Here is a 15,988-nt window from a genome sequence, read left to right on the forward strand (position 1 = left end):
TGTGCGTTCCTTTGTGCAGTCTTGTGGGATTTGTGCTCGGGCTAAGCCTTGCTGTTCGCGTGCCAGCGGGTTGCTTTTGCCTTTGCCTGTCCCGAAAAGGCCTTGGACGCACATTTCCATGGATTTTATTTCGGATCTTTCAGTATCTCAGAAAATGTCTGTCATCTGGGTGATGTGTGATCGTTTTTCCAAGATGGTCCATTTGGTGCCCTTGCCTAAGTTGCCTTCCTCCTCCGATTTAGTTCCTCTATTTTTTCAGAATGTGGTTCGCTTGCACGGCATCCCTGAAAATATTGTGTCTGATAGAGGATCCCAGTTTGTGTCCAGGTTTTGGCGAACTTTTTGTGCTAAGATGGGCATTGATTTGTCTTTTTCGTCGGCCTTCCATCCTCAGACTAATGGCCAAACCGAGCGAACTAATCAGACGTTGGAAACTTATTTGAGATGTTTTGTTTCTGCTGATCGGGATGATTGGGTGACTTTTTTGCCATTGGCCGAGTTTGCCCTTAATAATCGGGCTAGTTCTGCTACCTTGGTTTCGCCTTTTTTCTGCAATTCTGGTTTCCATCCTCATTTTTCCTCGGGTCAGGTTGAGTCTTCTGACTGTCCTGGGGTGGATTCTGTGGTGGATAGGTTGCAGCAGATTTGGAACCATGTGGTGGACAATCTGAAGTTGTCACAGGAGAATGCTCAGCGCTTTGCCAACCGCCGCCGCGGTGTGGGTCCCCGACTTCGTGTTGGGGATTTGGTGTGGCTGTCTTCTCGGTATGTTCCTATGAAGGTCTCCTCTCCTAAATTCAAGCCTCGCTTCATCGGTCCTTATAAGATCTTGGAAATCCTTAACCCTGTGTCTTTTCGTTTGGATCTTCCAGCATCGTTTGCCATTCATAATGTGTTCCATAGGTCTTTGTTGCGGAGGTATGTGGTACCTGTGGTTCCTTCTGTTGAGCCTCCTGCTCCGGTGCTGGTCGAGGGCGAATTGGAGTACGTGGTGGAGAAGATTTTGGATTCTCGTATCTCTAGACGGAGACTTCAGTATTTGGTCAAGTGGAAGGGCCAGGAAGATAATTCCTGGGTTGTCGCCTCTGATGTTCATGCGGCCGATTTGGTTCGTGCCTTCCACGCGGCTCATCCTGATCGCCCTGGGGGTCTTGATGAGGGTTCGGTGACCCCTCCTCAAGGGGGGGTACTGTTGTGAACTCTATTTTTGGGCTCCCTTTAGTGGTCACAAGCGGTACTGTGTAGTGTTGTCTTTCTGCAGGTTGGCCGCATCAGCTGGTTCGTTATCCTTGGTTGGTTTCCTATTTAACTCACCTGGATACTCAGTTCCTTGCCTGCTATCAATGTATTCAGTGCTCTTCAGATTCCTTGTGACTACCTTGCTCCCAGTCTCTCCAAGACAAGCTAAGTTCTTGTTTGTTCATTTTTCTGATTATCAGCGTTCATCATGTTTTTTTGTCCAGCTTGCTAAAACGTGATTTCTTTGCTTGCTGGTTGCTCTAGGGGACTGAGTTTCTCCCCCCACACCGTTAGTTGGTGCGGGGGTTCTTGAAATCTCAGTGTGGATATTTTGTAAGGGTTTTTTACTGACCGCATAGATCCCTTTTCTATTTTCTGCTATCTAGTATTAGTGGGCCTCATTTGCTGAATCTGCTTTCACCCCTGTGTATGTGCCTTCCTCTTACCTAACCGTTATTATCTGTTGGGGGCTTCTATATCTTTGGGGATTATTTCTCTGGAGGCAAGAGAGGTCTTTCTTTCTCTCTAGGGGTAGTTAGTTCCTCAGGCTGGCTCGAGACGTCTAGGATTTTAGGCACGTTCACCGGCTACCTCTAGTGTGTTTGGATAGGTTCAGATTTGCGGTCAGTCCAGTTTACCACCTCCCTAGAACTTGTCCTATGTTAGTTACCTTGCTGGAGTAATTTGTGATCCTCAACCACTAAGGATCATAACAGATTCCACAGATTTATTATCCAGAACGCTGGAACAACACATGCAGGTAGATCTACAGAGTCCACAATTAGTCCACCGGAACCGGTTCGGGGGGCACCTCCCGATAATCCTTGTGCCAGCTAACAAAACAATAGTCCACACGAGTCCAAGGGATCCCAAAACAATCTCACGAACGACGAGATATGTCCTCAGCTCAAGTCTCGCCCCGTTCGCTTCCGCAGTCACAGATGGACATGGGGTCTTGCCTCAGCTAAGAATCCCCACTCCTTCTCCTTCCAGCATCAACTCACATCTGATCTCAAAATAAGAATGGATTGTCTGAGCTCCTGGGATCCGCCCATAAAGGGTGGTAGGGGTCACACCTTCTATTCAATGGTTTGGTCCATCAGAAGATTCTAGACTAGTGGGCTCCACTGTAGTATGTACATTTGACTAGCCACCTGCTGTGAGGAAGAATGGCTATTCCTTCACTAGTGTTTGCAAAGCTTAATTACATTATAGCTTAGGGCTGCAAGTATTGGGGGAAGGAGAGATTTTGTTACAGGTGAACTCCCAAGAAAATACATAAATTACAGCCAACAGAAACCAGAGAACAGTTACATACATCAAATGGCACATTATTCGAATACAGGACAGGGCAAAAGTACATATCATGACAAGTATATAATGATTTTTTTTTTTTTTTCTTATTTTTAAACATTAGATCTTTTTACTATTGATGCTGCATAGACAGACAGACAGACGGAAGTGCCCCTTAGACGATTATATATATAGATTACAGGGTATTTGCTCATTTTCTTTTTACAGTGGCATGTAAAAGTTTGTGCAACCCTGGTTAAAATTACTGTTGTTGTGAACAGTTACAAAGGAAATGTGTGATCTTTAACTTTAGACTTTTAAGAAATCATTTAATTTTCAACTTGCTTAACTGTTCACAATGACTGTAATTTTGCCTAAACTTTTGCATGCCACTGCATCCTAGGTTCTGCTTGTTAAACAGTAACCGCTAGAGTGCATAAAAACAGTAAGTTAAAGCATAAATAGTGAAAGCTACAGTAGAGTGCCCCAGAGAGTGGACCATAAAGAATATGAGAGAGCAAGAAAGAAACTTTGCCAAAGAACTCATTTACCCAAAAGTTCATTGATTGCACCAGATTTATATCACGCATTTCCCGCAAATAACAACTGAGATCATCTGATAATCCTCATGCCCCGGAGATAATACAAAGCTTATTTGAGTGGAGCCACCAGTCTTCTGCACATCCTCTTGGAGACATGTTGTGCATGAGTCTGTGTCGGCTGATTTATGTTAATTGAACCTAATTAGACACTTGACTGTTTGGCTTCATTCTTTTGCTGCTGTGTAATAGTATCTGACACATAGCAGACATGACGGTCTTGTTTATGCTCCTTCCTCGGTATGTATCCTTCATGATGATGTCACCTTAAGGCAGCAATTACTTCACCTGGTCTTTCTTCTTGCTATATGGGCTGCAGTCAGTCCCAAACACACCAAAAACTCACTTTCTATGAGAAACCCTGAATGAGTCGGTGAAGGAGTAGGCAAGTCTGAGAAAATGTAAGTAATAAAATATCACACTGCGGATAAGGTGGACCGCGCTCAGGGGTGCGTGTTCTGTGGTAATAAGCAGCGGGAGGCTAATGATTGTATGCGATGGATGGTACTTAGATCGTTATTCAATGCATAGACCTGCTGTGGGTGACAAACGGATATAATGCCATAGATGTATATGCCTGTACCGGCTATGCAGAAGGTGCTTACTGTGGTTGCTGTGCCTCTCCGGCGTCCTGAGTAGACCCCGACCTGGCGTCCGCTATGAGGTAAGATGCGGCGTCCGTGAAGGGCGGGGGGGAAAGAAGGAGGACTCTGCAGCTGTGGCGGTACCTGGGAGCCCCGGCCGAAGGCGTCCCTGGTAACCGCGAGGAGAAAAAAGATGGCCGCTAGCGCCGGCTCGCTGGTGCCTAAGAAGTGACGTCACTAAGGTACGGAGCGGCGTTGGAGCCAAAAAGGTAGCGACAAACCAACGCGTTACGAAGGTGCTCGGCCTTCTTCGTCAAGGTGCCAACCTCCACAGCCAGGCAGGTGACAGAGTAGGCCATTGCAGGGTATGCGCTAGACCTTGGTCTTTTTTTTCTTTAGGCCGAATTGTGCCTAAATAGCACTGGGTGGTGTATTTTTAAAATATTCATAATAAAATTTAATTTTTTAAGGGGATATATGTTCACTAATGAGTAGGTAAGGCAGTCGGTGAGTGATTGAATAGGTAAGGGTCTTGGCTAATGAGTAGGTAAGGCAGTCGGTGAGTGAGTGAATAGGTAAGGGTCTCGGCTAATGAATAGGTAGGCAGTTGATGAGTGAGTGAATAGGTTAGGGTCTTGGCTAATGAATAGGTGGGCAGTCGGTGAGTGAGTGAATAGGTTAGGGTCTTGGCTAATGAATAGGTGGGCAGTCGGTGAGTGAGTGAATAGGTAAGGGACTTGGCTAATGAGTAGGTAAGGCAGTCGGTGAGTGAGTGAATAGGTAAGGGTCTCGGCTAATGAGTAGGTAAGGCAGTCGGTGAGTGAAGAGGTAAGGGACTTGGCTAATGAGTAGGTAAGGCAGTCAGTGAGTGAGTGAATAGGTAAGGGTCTCGGCTAATGAATAGGTAGGCAGTCGGTTTGTGAGTGAATAGGTAAGGGTCTCGGCTAATGGGCAGTCAGTGAGTGAGTGAATAGGTAATGGTCTTGGCTAATGAGTAGGTAAGGCAGTCATTCAGTGAGTGGGTAAGACAGTCGGTGAATGAGTAGATAAGACAGTCGGTGAGTGAGTGAATAGGTAAGTGTGACGCCCGGGAGACCGAGGTACCCTGCACCAGATCAATGAGGTCCGTCTCTTGAGGGGGATGTCACTAGTGGCTTGACCCGGTGCTTCAGGCAATGCACAATGTAAGGGATATCATGAAGGAACAGACACTTACTTGATCAGCAGCAGGTCCTCTCAGCTGTGATGACCCCGATCCTGGATCGATGGCCATTGTCCAAATGAAAGACTGAGGCGCTGAAACGTTTAACCAGTTTACTTCAACAAAAAAGGGATTTGCAACCAATACTGTCACCGGAGTCTGTTTAAGAACTCTGAATTACTTTGACCCTGTCAGGATTTCCACCTCTTATTATGCGCAGTTTCTGTATGGCCCTGCTGCTGTTTGTGAACTGGCTGCCGACCCAATCTGTCTCTTCTGTACTCTGGTTTGACAGACAACCCGAGTCCTTTTTTGTCGGCTTACCCCCTCTGGGAGTACCGCTGAACTCTGTGTCTGTTGCTGCGTCTTACCCTGGTGAAGCTGATATTGTAGCGCCCCCACTGCCGCAGGGCCGAGGGGTACCCAGTACCGGGCCTCTGAGTCTCTGCTCTGGGGTTGTCACGGTGGCTAGACCCGGTCCGTGACCCTGCTGAGGGGCGTACAATAAAGGTGGAGGTATGGGCTGATGTTATGGTGCGGTGAAGTGCCGGTCGCAGTAAATAACGAGGACACCAGGTTGCAGTCTCTTTACCTCTTTACTGAAGGCTTCAGGGTCCTCAATCCGGAATACGGTTAACCGGGCCGCGCAAGCCTGGCCGGTCCGATGGCACATCCAGAGTTCCCGTTGCAGGTGGAAATCTGTGCCTACCTTCTAGCGCTTGTGTGTTGTGGTCCTCCCCTGCTGTGCTTACGGGATAGTCCCCACAACTGTTGTGTCTGTTTCTCGTGTTCCCTCACAACTCGATTCTGATGTTCTTCCACGTCCCCAGATGTTAAGGTTAGGATGCACCCGTATGACGGGGAGGCTCGGAGCTCTTCCGGGACTCTAGCGTCGCCCCACTCCTGTTGTTACCCCCCTGTGTCTTCCTAGGTCAATTGGGTGAGACAGCCCGCCTCTAACTGACTGTCCTGCCGTAGGTTTGAAGTATTGCCTGGAGCCTAATACTTCCTCGGCGTTCCGGCCACCGGTTATGCGCCTCAGTAGGATGTTGCCTCGTCTTACAGCACGACTCCTACTGGTATTCTCCTTGTTGCGTTGATCTCGTTTCTCACTCAGCACAATAAACCTCGCTTCTTGTCCTTTCTTGGGGCACCGCCGCTATATCGTGCAGGCGCGGTCCCGTAACGTTCTCTCTGGTTGCTAGGCCTCTGTCAGGATCCCACCCCTGACAGGGACCCCTCTGGATCTTCCCCTACAACACCCTCTGCTACAAGGTGTTGCCTGGTTCCAACCCAGTCAGCTTTCTGATCTCACTTCCTGCCTAACCCCCAGTTTTACCAGACTGTGAGGAGTGGCCTAATACATAGTACCCTTAGCTCCCCCTGGAGGCCAGACTGTGAAATGTATTGGTGTCTGTGATACCTGGTCAGATGAACTCCTTCAGTGCCATCAGACGTACCATAGCCCCCCTTAGTGGCGGAGCAGCAGTACTGCAACGACCAGGACTCTGGGGCGCTGCAATATCACCTCACTTCCTTCCGGTTGCTGTATTATATATAATGAATGTAGCCACGGATCCGGTATCCGTATCTGCGCCTATTATGGGTAGTGATTATTGCTACCCGGTTCTCACAATGTCCTTTTTCTCTATTCCTCTTTTCCTACTATGGGTATTACGGGCCTATAATCCGTCATAGGGCTGTTAGGAGTTCAGTTATACGACCTCTCACTTTCAGCTCCTCAACCCAACTGCCAGTCCTTTTCTCAGACCAGAATAGATCAAGGGGAGTCTCTGGAGCTCCCCCTTCTGGCCAGAGATGGTAGTGCAGTCTTGCTATTTTAGTATTTGTATTTGGTGTCAATAACTATTTTTGTGGCAAATACCCCTAGGAGCGCCACATTAGGGTCTCTGCTAAAGAGTAGGTAAGGAAATGGGAATGTGGGAAACCACATAGAAAACGACCAAACTGGGTGCTAGTACAACAACATCTTTATTGAAAAACAACACTAACAAGTAAAAAACTTTCCAAGATTCAAGACAGAAGAAAGAACAAGGTGCAATAATGGTGGCTATACACCCATCAAATGGCCACCATGTCTAAAAACCGTGTGGACCGGTGTCAGATGGCTACCCTCTCCAGATAAACATCCAGTTTATATCATATATATCATAACCCCATGGTCCTCTAGGACCGTACAACTCACCCTATATATGCCCGGAAAACCGGGACTAATCACCGCAATTGCGGTCGGGAGTATACCTGTGAACAGGGGGATGTTGAGAAGGAGGCCCGGACCGGTCACCGCACGAGCACCCGACGCGCGTTTCGGAGCGGAAGCTCCTTCGTCAGGGGGCGTGTCGGCTCACTCCGGAAGCAGGGTTTAAATGTATGCGTCTCCTTGATTGCCGGGACGAAGGCCGGATGTGACGCAGGCGTCGCCATGGACACGGCGACGCTGGGCGGCGGTGGCGTCATGCAGGAGGGCCGCCACAGACATGGCAACCACCACTGCATAGAGACGCCGCAAGCCGTCCAGAGCAGCCAAGACCAGACGCGCATGCGTACAAGCCCCGCCAGGGCAATCAAGGGACAAAAAAAGGTAAACAATGACAGCATCTACAGGATCTACCCTATTAAGATGTAGACATGTAACCACAAAAAGATAGGAAAAAGGGAAAAAGAATAAGGAAGGAAAAGGGGGGGAAATATTAAATATGAGGGCAACAAACAGAGAAAAGAAAATAAATAAAAAACTCAAGCCTAATAGCCTACACCAATAGAAATATATATGAGTACTGAAAGGATGCAAACTATCTACCTCTCTGTACGGTAACTCACCATTACCCAGAGGTAGTGATATAATGACAGAATGACACCCCAAATCCATTCCCATATAACAAATAATGACACAAAGAGTAATAACACATATGAAGAATAAATATAATAATTTACATCAATCCTACATCTTGATGCACAACGAGTATGCATCAAACAAGAGACACAAAATTACAATAAAATGAAACCCCATAGCAGAGTAATACAACATACATAAATACAAAACATGCAAGAGATACTGTAGCAGTCTTTCTTGAGGCCACAATTTCCATCAAATAGCAGTCTTCATCCACTTAACTCCAATATCCAGCGAAGACCAAGGACACAAAGTCCCTTTGCAGAGATATCAAGCATGGTCCAATGCTAACGTATCTGAATGATAAAAGAATAAAAAAGTTAAAACCAAGCATGGCGGCCACGAGACGGGGGACCACCCACCCAAAATAGAACACGATGGATGTGGACCCTGAACACGATCCACCCCCATGGGTTAAATGAAACTATTAGTTTCGCACCTTTTCTGTGATCTCTTACCCAGTCAGTGTTCTATTTTGGGTGGGTGGTCCCCCGTCTCGTGGCCGCCATGCTTGGTTTTAACTTTTTTATTCTTTTATCATTCAGATACGTTAGCATTGGACCATGCTTGATATCTCTGCAAAGGGACTTTGTGTCCTTGGTCTTCGCTGGATATTGGAGTTAAGTGGATGAAGACTGCTATTTGACGGAAATTGTGGCCTCAAGAAAGACTGCTACAGTATCTCTTGCATGTTTTGTATTTATGTATGTTGTATTACTCTGCTATGGGGTTTCATTTTATTGTAATTTTGTGTCTCTTGTTTGATGCATACTCGTTGTGCATAAAGATGTAGGATTGATGTAAATTATTATATTTATTCTTCATATGTGTTATTACTCTTTGTGTCATTATTTGTTATATGGGAATGGATTTGGGGTGTCATTCTGTCATTATATCACTACCTCTGGGTAATGGTGAGTTACCGTACAGAGAGGTAGATAGTTTGCATCCTTTCAGTACTCATATATATTTCTATTGGTGTAGGCTATTAGGCTTGAGTTTTTTATTTATTTTCTTTTCTCTGTTTGTTGCCCTCATATTTAATATTCCCCCCCTTTTCCTTCCTTATTCTTTTTCCCTTTTTCCTATCTTTTTGTGGTTACATGTCTACATCTTAATAGGGTAGATCCTGTAGATGCTGTCATTGTTTACCTTTTTTTGTCCCTTGATTGCCCTGGCGGGGCTTGTACGCATGCGCGTCTGGTCTTGGCTGCTCTGGACGGCTTGCGGCGTCTCTATGCAGTGGTGGTTGCCATGTCTGTGGCGGCCCTCCTGCATGACGCCGCCGCCGCCCAGCGTCGCCGTGTCCATGGCGACGCCTGCGTCACATCCGGCCTTCGTCCCGGCAATCAAGGAGACGCATACATTTAAACCCTGCTTCCGGAGTGAGCCGACACGCCCCCTGACGAAGGAGCTTCCGCTCCGAAACGCGCGTCGGGTGCTCGTGCGGTGACCGGTCCGGGCCTCCTTCTCAACATCCCCCTGTTCACAGGTATACTCCCGACCGCAATTGCGGTGATTAGTCCCGGTTTTCCGGGCATATATAGGGTGAGTTGTACGGTCCTAGAGGACCATGGGGTTATGATATATATGATATAAACTGGATGTTTATCTGGAGAGGGTAGCCATCTGACACCGGTCCGCACGGTTTTTAGACATGGTGGCCATTTGATGGGTGTATAGCCACCATTATTGCACCTTGTTCTTTCTTCTGTCTTGAATCTTGGAAAGTTTTTTACTTGTTAGTGTTGTTTTTCAATAAAGATGTTGTTGTACTAGCACCCAGTTTGGTCGTTTTCTATGTGGTTTCCCACATTCCCATTTACATGCAAAGTTATACGGCTGGGTTTAGATATATCCAGTATAGGGCAATGATAATATTTATGTAGATTTGATAATGTTGCCATTTAATACCTTCTTCTCTCTACTAAAGAGTAGGTAAGGTAGTCGGTGAGTGAGTGAATAGGTAAGTATCTCAGCTAATGAGTAGGTAAGGCAGTTGGTGAGTGAGTGAATAAGTCTTGGCTAATGAGTAGGTAAGGCAGTCGGTGAGTGGAGAGGTAAGCTACTCGGCTAATGAGTAGGTAAGGCAGTCGGTGAGTGAGTGAATAGGTAGAGGTCTTGGCTAATGAGTAAGACAGTTGGTGAGTGAGTTAATAGGTAAGTATCTCAGCTAATGAGTAGGTAAGGCAGTTGAGTGAGTGAATAGGTAAGAATCTCAGCTAATGAGTAGGTAAGACAGTTGGTGAGTGAGTGGAGAGGTAAGGGACTCGGCTAATGAGTAGGTAAGGCAGTCGGTGAGTGAGTGAATAGGTAAGTATCTCAGCTAATGAGTAGGTAAGGCAGTCGGTGAGTGGAGAGGTAAGCTACTCGGCTAATGAGTAGGTAAGGCAGTCGGTGAGTGAGTGAATAGGTAGAGGTCTTGGCTAATGAGTAAGACAGTTGGTGAGTGAGTTAATAGGTAAGTATCTCAGCTAATGAGTAGGTAAGACAGTTGGTGAGTGAGTGGAGAGGTAAGGGACTCGGCTAATGAGTAGGTAAGGCAGTCGGTGAGTGAGTGAATAGGTAAGTATCTCAGCTAATGAGTAGGTAAGGCAGTTGGTGAGCGAGTGAATAGGTAAGGGACTCGGCTAATGAGTGGGTAAGGCAGTTGGTGAATGAATACATGAATGTGTCAGTGAGTAGATGAGTAGTGAATGGTTGTATGAGTCAGTGGATGAATGGGCATAGGAGTAAGTACCGTCCGTGAATGAGTGAGTAGATAAGTGATTAAATAGTTGGTTGAATAGGAAAGCAGTGAAGTTGAATGAGTGTGATTTATAATCTTCTCTGCTGACCAGTTTTCCCGTGGATTCTGCACAGATCCACTTTGGAGCTGTAAGGGTTATCCACTGAGTACTCATTTTTTTTTTGTTTCAATTCAGGAAAATCACTAGTCATTATTTCCTTGTGAGTTTACTATGACAAGTCCATTAGGCGTAACATTGCATGAAACCATTAACGAAGCAGAGAATCCTACTATACATTTCACTTGTTCCAGTAGCAGAAAGGACGGACGAGAAATTACCATCTCGTCAGAAGGAAGACGACCTAATTAGCAGCAAACAACCCATTCCGCGGGTCATTGAGTCGTGCCTCCCACCGGCGAGGTCCTGTGGAAAGATATTGATGACTTGTATTCTGTCGCTAATTAATTTTTTATGTTTATGTTTGCAAAGAGGAGTTTTCTATCGGTCAGCAAAACCATCCAACAGCTAGGAGGAAACCCAGAGACGGCAAACGACGAGTAAATATGTATTGTCTGTACGGATTACAGATGGCAAAATATGTTAAGACATGAAATCTCGACAGCCATTAAGAGACGGTTCCCATCTGCTGAACTAAGTCAATCACGTACTTATAGGGAGGCTTCTACAAAGGCTTGGCAGCACTATTAATTCTGCAAGTTGCTTGGATTTTTTGGTTCATATCTTCTTCTGCTCTTTCTCAGTCATGGCTCTTCTTTACAACGCCAACACAAATATTCCTCTACGGTTTATAGTTGAGTTTTCTTTTAATATCTGTTTTATTTATGTAGATTCTTCATACTAAAGATTTATTGCAGTTAATTGAATTTTGATAGACTTCTCATCTTCTTTTTAGGCAGTTGGGTCAGTACAGTGCCCATAGTTTGTCCACTGACTCTGATCTCCTGTCTGTGTCCGCGAGTGTCTACAAGTAACAGCGCCATTCCTCTTCAAGGGTTGTTGTGTTGTAGCTAAAAGCTCAACTGAAATGGGTGAAACTGAGCCGCCATATCGTACATGACCTGTGAACAGGGGTGGTGCGTTTTTTTGGGAAAAAAAAGGTATATTGGACAAACCCATGGACTGCTTAAAGAAGAAGCATGGAGAAAAAATAAGGTTCACTAAAGCCAAACTTGAAGTCATCGATGGCGCTAGTCCATATCTTCACACGCCACCCTATTATGTCATAGCTGTACCATTTTGCATCCTCTGTATAAGAAAATAGGGAGGTGACCCAGAAAACAGAGAAGCAGCCTTTCCTTTTTTTACCGTTTCTGGTAAGTAATTGGTATTAGATCGGGGGGTGGCCCTGGTTCCCAGCACCAAAATCAATTGGGTTATTAAAAAATGGTGCATTGGACATTGTGTATTGGCAGTGATTGCTCTGCCCTATTCACGTACAGATTGCAGTATTCTTCACGTCCTCTGCACAATATATAGAGCTGAGCGGCTTTCGGTGCACCGCAGCCCCTTTAATCCCCTAAATAACGGGGGTGCTGGGAATCCGGCCCCCACATCCTAAGAATAGATCGTCAATATCACAGCCACATAAACACTTTTTAGATACTTTAGGGGGCTGTCCAGTATTGAATAACCTCTTTTAAACTGCTAAAGTGGCCATAATAAAATAGCAAATCAGCTGCAACGATTCCATACTGGTAGAATACTGAAATGCTGCAGCCAAACAGTAGAATATGATTGCCTGCAGTGGTCACGCGACATAATAAGATGCAGTATCAATATCGCAGAAGCCTCATTGGTCTTAATGAAGATCTGGAGGATCCTTGAGCAATTTTTTTTTTTAGCTATGCATTGTGTTATTCCTCCCTGATATGAATAAATTAACAAGTGATAATTTCCCTTGGGGATATGTTTGTACAGTCTGTGACTGTAACAAGTAGAATTATTATTTTCAGCGGAATGCAAATATTTACCATTATTTACGATACTTATATAGCGCTCACTGATTGCACAGCGCTGTACAACGAAGTTCACCAATCCCTGTCCCTAAGTAACATTTCTCCTTGTGGAGATTGACATGTCAAGTCCGACATGCCAAGGTGAGGAGACTTTTAGGTCTTGCAATCCTTCTCTGGGAAATATGCAAATTGTCTCTTCAGATCTGTGCCTAAGAAAGGACGGTCTTAAAACCCTTTCTCAGATGTGAACACAAACTAATATACTAATATATTTTTCGGGGAAAACATAAACCAAGTGGAAAAAACATAAGAAGAGCATACAAACTCAATGGAAGATGCTTCTCTTGGTCAAATTTGACCTCAGATCCCGGGAACAGACATGTCAGGAGATCAGGCAGATCCTCCTTACCTGCACTGGAGTTATTAATGTTTGCAGACTTTTTTTTGGACAAGTAATGTATTGTGAGACAAGGCACATCACCGTTTATTTTTATGACACCTCCATCAAGCCTCGTAGATAAAGATCTGCAGTTATATAGCTGGAGGACTGCAGCCGTGGAGAGGAATTCTGCACGCTGCACTTGACATTCCCTAGTTAAGACCTAGTTCTTGAGGGTTTAGGTGGAAGTGATTTATTGTGGAGCAGACAGTCGTAAACCATTACTGAGTGCATGTAATATGGGATGACGAATGACAATGGAGGACTGCTGATGTACATAGGCCACTTTGTGTCAAGAGCTGCTCACACGTCTCCAGAAAAACAACGGTTTGATGTCGGCGCTGTCAGAATCCGCGGCTATTATCATTTATCACAGCAGCTTGTTAGGGTTGGGTTATTAATATTTTGACATACAGGTTTCTTTAAGAATAATTCATATTTCGTAGCAGGAAGAAAGGGACTACCTACAGCAATAGCATCCATTCCACAGCCTGATCGGCCTCTTTGGGGCCTAGAAATTCTTCTAGGGTGCCAAAATAATGTTACTTTTTATACGCGGTGGGGGTCCATATCTGACTTTTGTATAAGACCCTTTGGGTTTTAGTTTTGCCCCTTTAACTGATTTGTTGGTCAATTCAAGAAAGTCTGAGAATAATAGCAATATGGACCAGTTATTCATGGTCGAAAAGTTGGGGACTTCTTTAAATTGGAGCTATATATTACTTTCTGGCAAATATCAATCTTTGTACGATGATGACGGGATTTCTTATATTGACTTGTTCAAAAATCTCAGGCAATTAAAAGTCTCTAAGCAGGAAGAATGGGATCTTCAGTCTTTGAAAGGTTGCTGCTGCATCACACTCAACAGTCTGAATTTATTGCCACTGTTGTTGGTACGCCTGGTGCCATCGGTATGCCAGGTGCCCTGAAAATATAATCAGTTGAAAAGTCCTGGTACAAAAATGTTCTACTAATACCATGGAGTATTACGTTACAGCTCTCTTGTTACCATTTAAGTTTTACTTAAAGTTGGAGTTCAACAATGCAGAGATCTCTGAAGTTTTCTGTGTCTGCTCCTGGCACATAACTGTGGTACACAGTTTCATGAGCAGAGCCAAATCAAGACCATACTTACCAACACTCTTGAAGCCCATTGGAGGCTCCCTGAAAAAAAAAGGAGATATCTCGGATTCCTGGAAAAGCTGACAAAGCTCCCAAAGACCGACAACTAGGGTTGAGCGAAACGGATCGTTTATTTTCATAAGTCGCTGACTTTTGGCAAAGTCGGCGTCTCATGAAACCCGACCTGATCCCTGTGTGGGGTCGGCCACGCGGTACGCGAACTTGGCATGAAAGTCGCGTTTCGTATGACGCGTTTAGCGCCATTTTTGCAGCCAATGAAGGAGCGGTAGAGTGATGACATAGGTGTTAGGGGGCGTACACAACTACCGGCATTTTTTGCGCGTGCATTACAGCGATGTGCAAAGTGTAAAATGAGCGTTCTAAGAGCGATGTGCAAAATCAGCGTTCTGGCGTTCAGGGGAGAGAGAGAGAGAGAATTAAAAAAAAATAATAATTTCTTCATTGGGTTTCGTGTTTCGGCCGATCCCCGAATTTGAACGGTGGTCGGCCGATTTCACTCGACTCGACTTTTAAGACAGTCGGGTTTCACAAAACCCGACTCGACCCTAAAAAACTAAAGGTCGCTCAACCCTACCGACAACATTTCTTGGCAATGAGCACTTATACGATTTTTTCATGTATGACACCAAGATGTTCCATCATTAAACAAAACCTCAGTGCTCAAATGCACCTCCAAGAAGTTGGCAATGAGAAAACTCGAATAGACACTCAAAAAAAGTTTTCATCGGCTCCCTGAACATCTATTGCTGAAAGCTAGCAAGTGTGAGACTGTAATTGAGATACAGTAGTTATAGCATTAAAAATGTATTCTTGACACTTTAGCATTGGTAGGTTTAACAGGTTGTGGAGTCCGGTAATGTAAAGTCGTTGTTTTTTGTCAAAGTTACAATCTTTATAACGCTCAATTTAATTTTGACCACACACCAATTTTCTCCAAGGCAGACATTTTGTGGTTGTCATTAGTTATAATTACCAAGATTTGTGTTTTCAGTATGCCATGTTCCTGTTAATGTGGTCAGTATGTCATGTGCCCAGCAAATATTGTCATTATGCCAGGTTCCCTGAAATGTAGTCGGTATACCAGGTGCCCTGCAAATGTAGTCGGTATGCCAGGTGCCCTGCGAGTGTAGTCTATATACCAGGTGCCCAGTAAATGTAGTTGGTATGCCAGGTTCCCAGTGAATCTAGTCAGTATGTCACGTGCCCAGCAAATGTACTTGTTATGCCAGGTGCCTAATGAATCTAGTTGTTATGCTAGGTACCTAGCGAATGTAGTTGGTATGCCAGGGGTCAAGAAAATGTAGTCGGTATGCCAGGTGCCCAGTGGATCTAGTCAGTATGCAGTTGCCCAGTGAATGTAGTCTGTATACAGGTGTCTAGTAAATGTAGTCAGTATACCAGGTGCCCAGTAAATGTAGTCAGTATACCAGGTGCCCAGTAAATGTAGTCTGTATACCAGGTGCCCAGTAAATGTACTCTGTGTACAGGTGCCCAGTAAATGTAGTCTGTATACAGGTGCCCAGTAAATGTAGTCTGTATACCAGGTGCTCAGTAAATGTAGTCTGTATACCAGTTGCTCAGTAAATGTAGTCAATATACCAGGTGCCCAGTAAATGTAGTCTGTATACCAGGTGCCCAGTAAATGTAGTCTGTATACCAGGTGCCCAGTAAATGTAGTCTGCATACCAGGTGCTCAGTAAATGTAGTCAATATACCAGGTGCCCAGTAAATGTAGTCTGTATACCAGGTGCCCAGTAAATGTAGTCTGCATACCAGGTGCCCAGTAAATGTAGTCTGTATACCAGGTGCCCAGTAAATGTAGTCTGCATACCAGGTGCCCAGTAAATGTAGTCTGTATACCAGGTGCTCAG

Source organism: Ranitomeya variabilis, chromosome 4 (assembly GCF_051348905.1).
Source record: "Ranitomeya variabilis isolate aRanVar5 chromosome 4, aRanVar5.hap1, whole genome shotgun sequence".
In the NCBI taxonomy this organism is placed as follows: Eukaryota; Metazoa; Chordata; class Amphibia; order Anura; family Dendrobatidae; genus Ranitomeya; species Ranitomeya variabilis.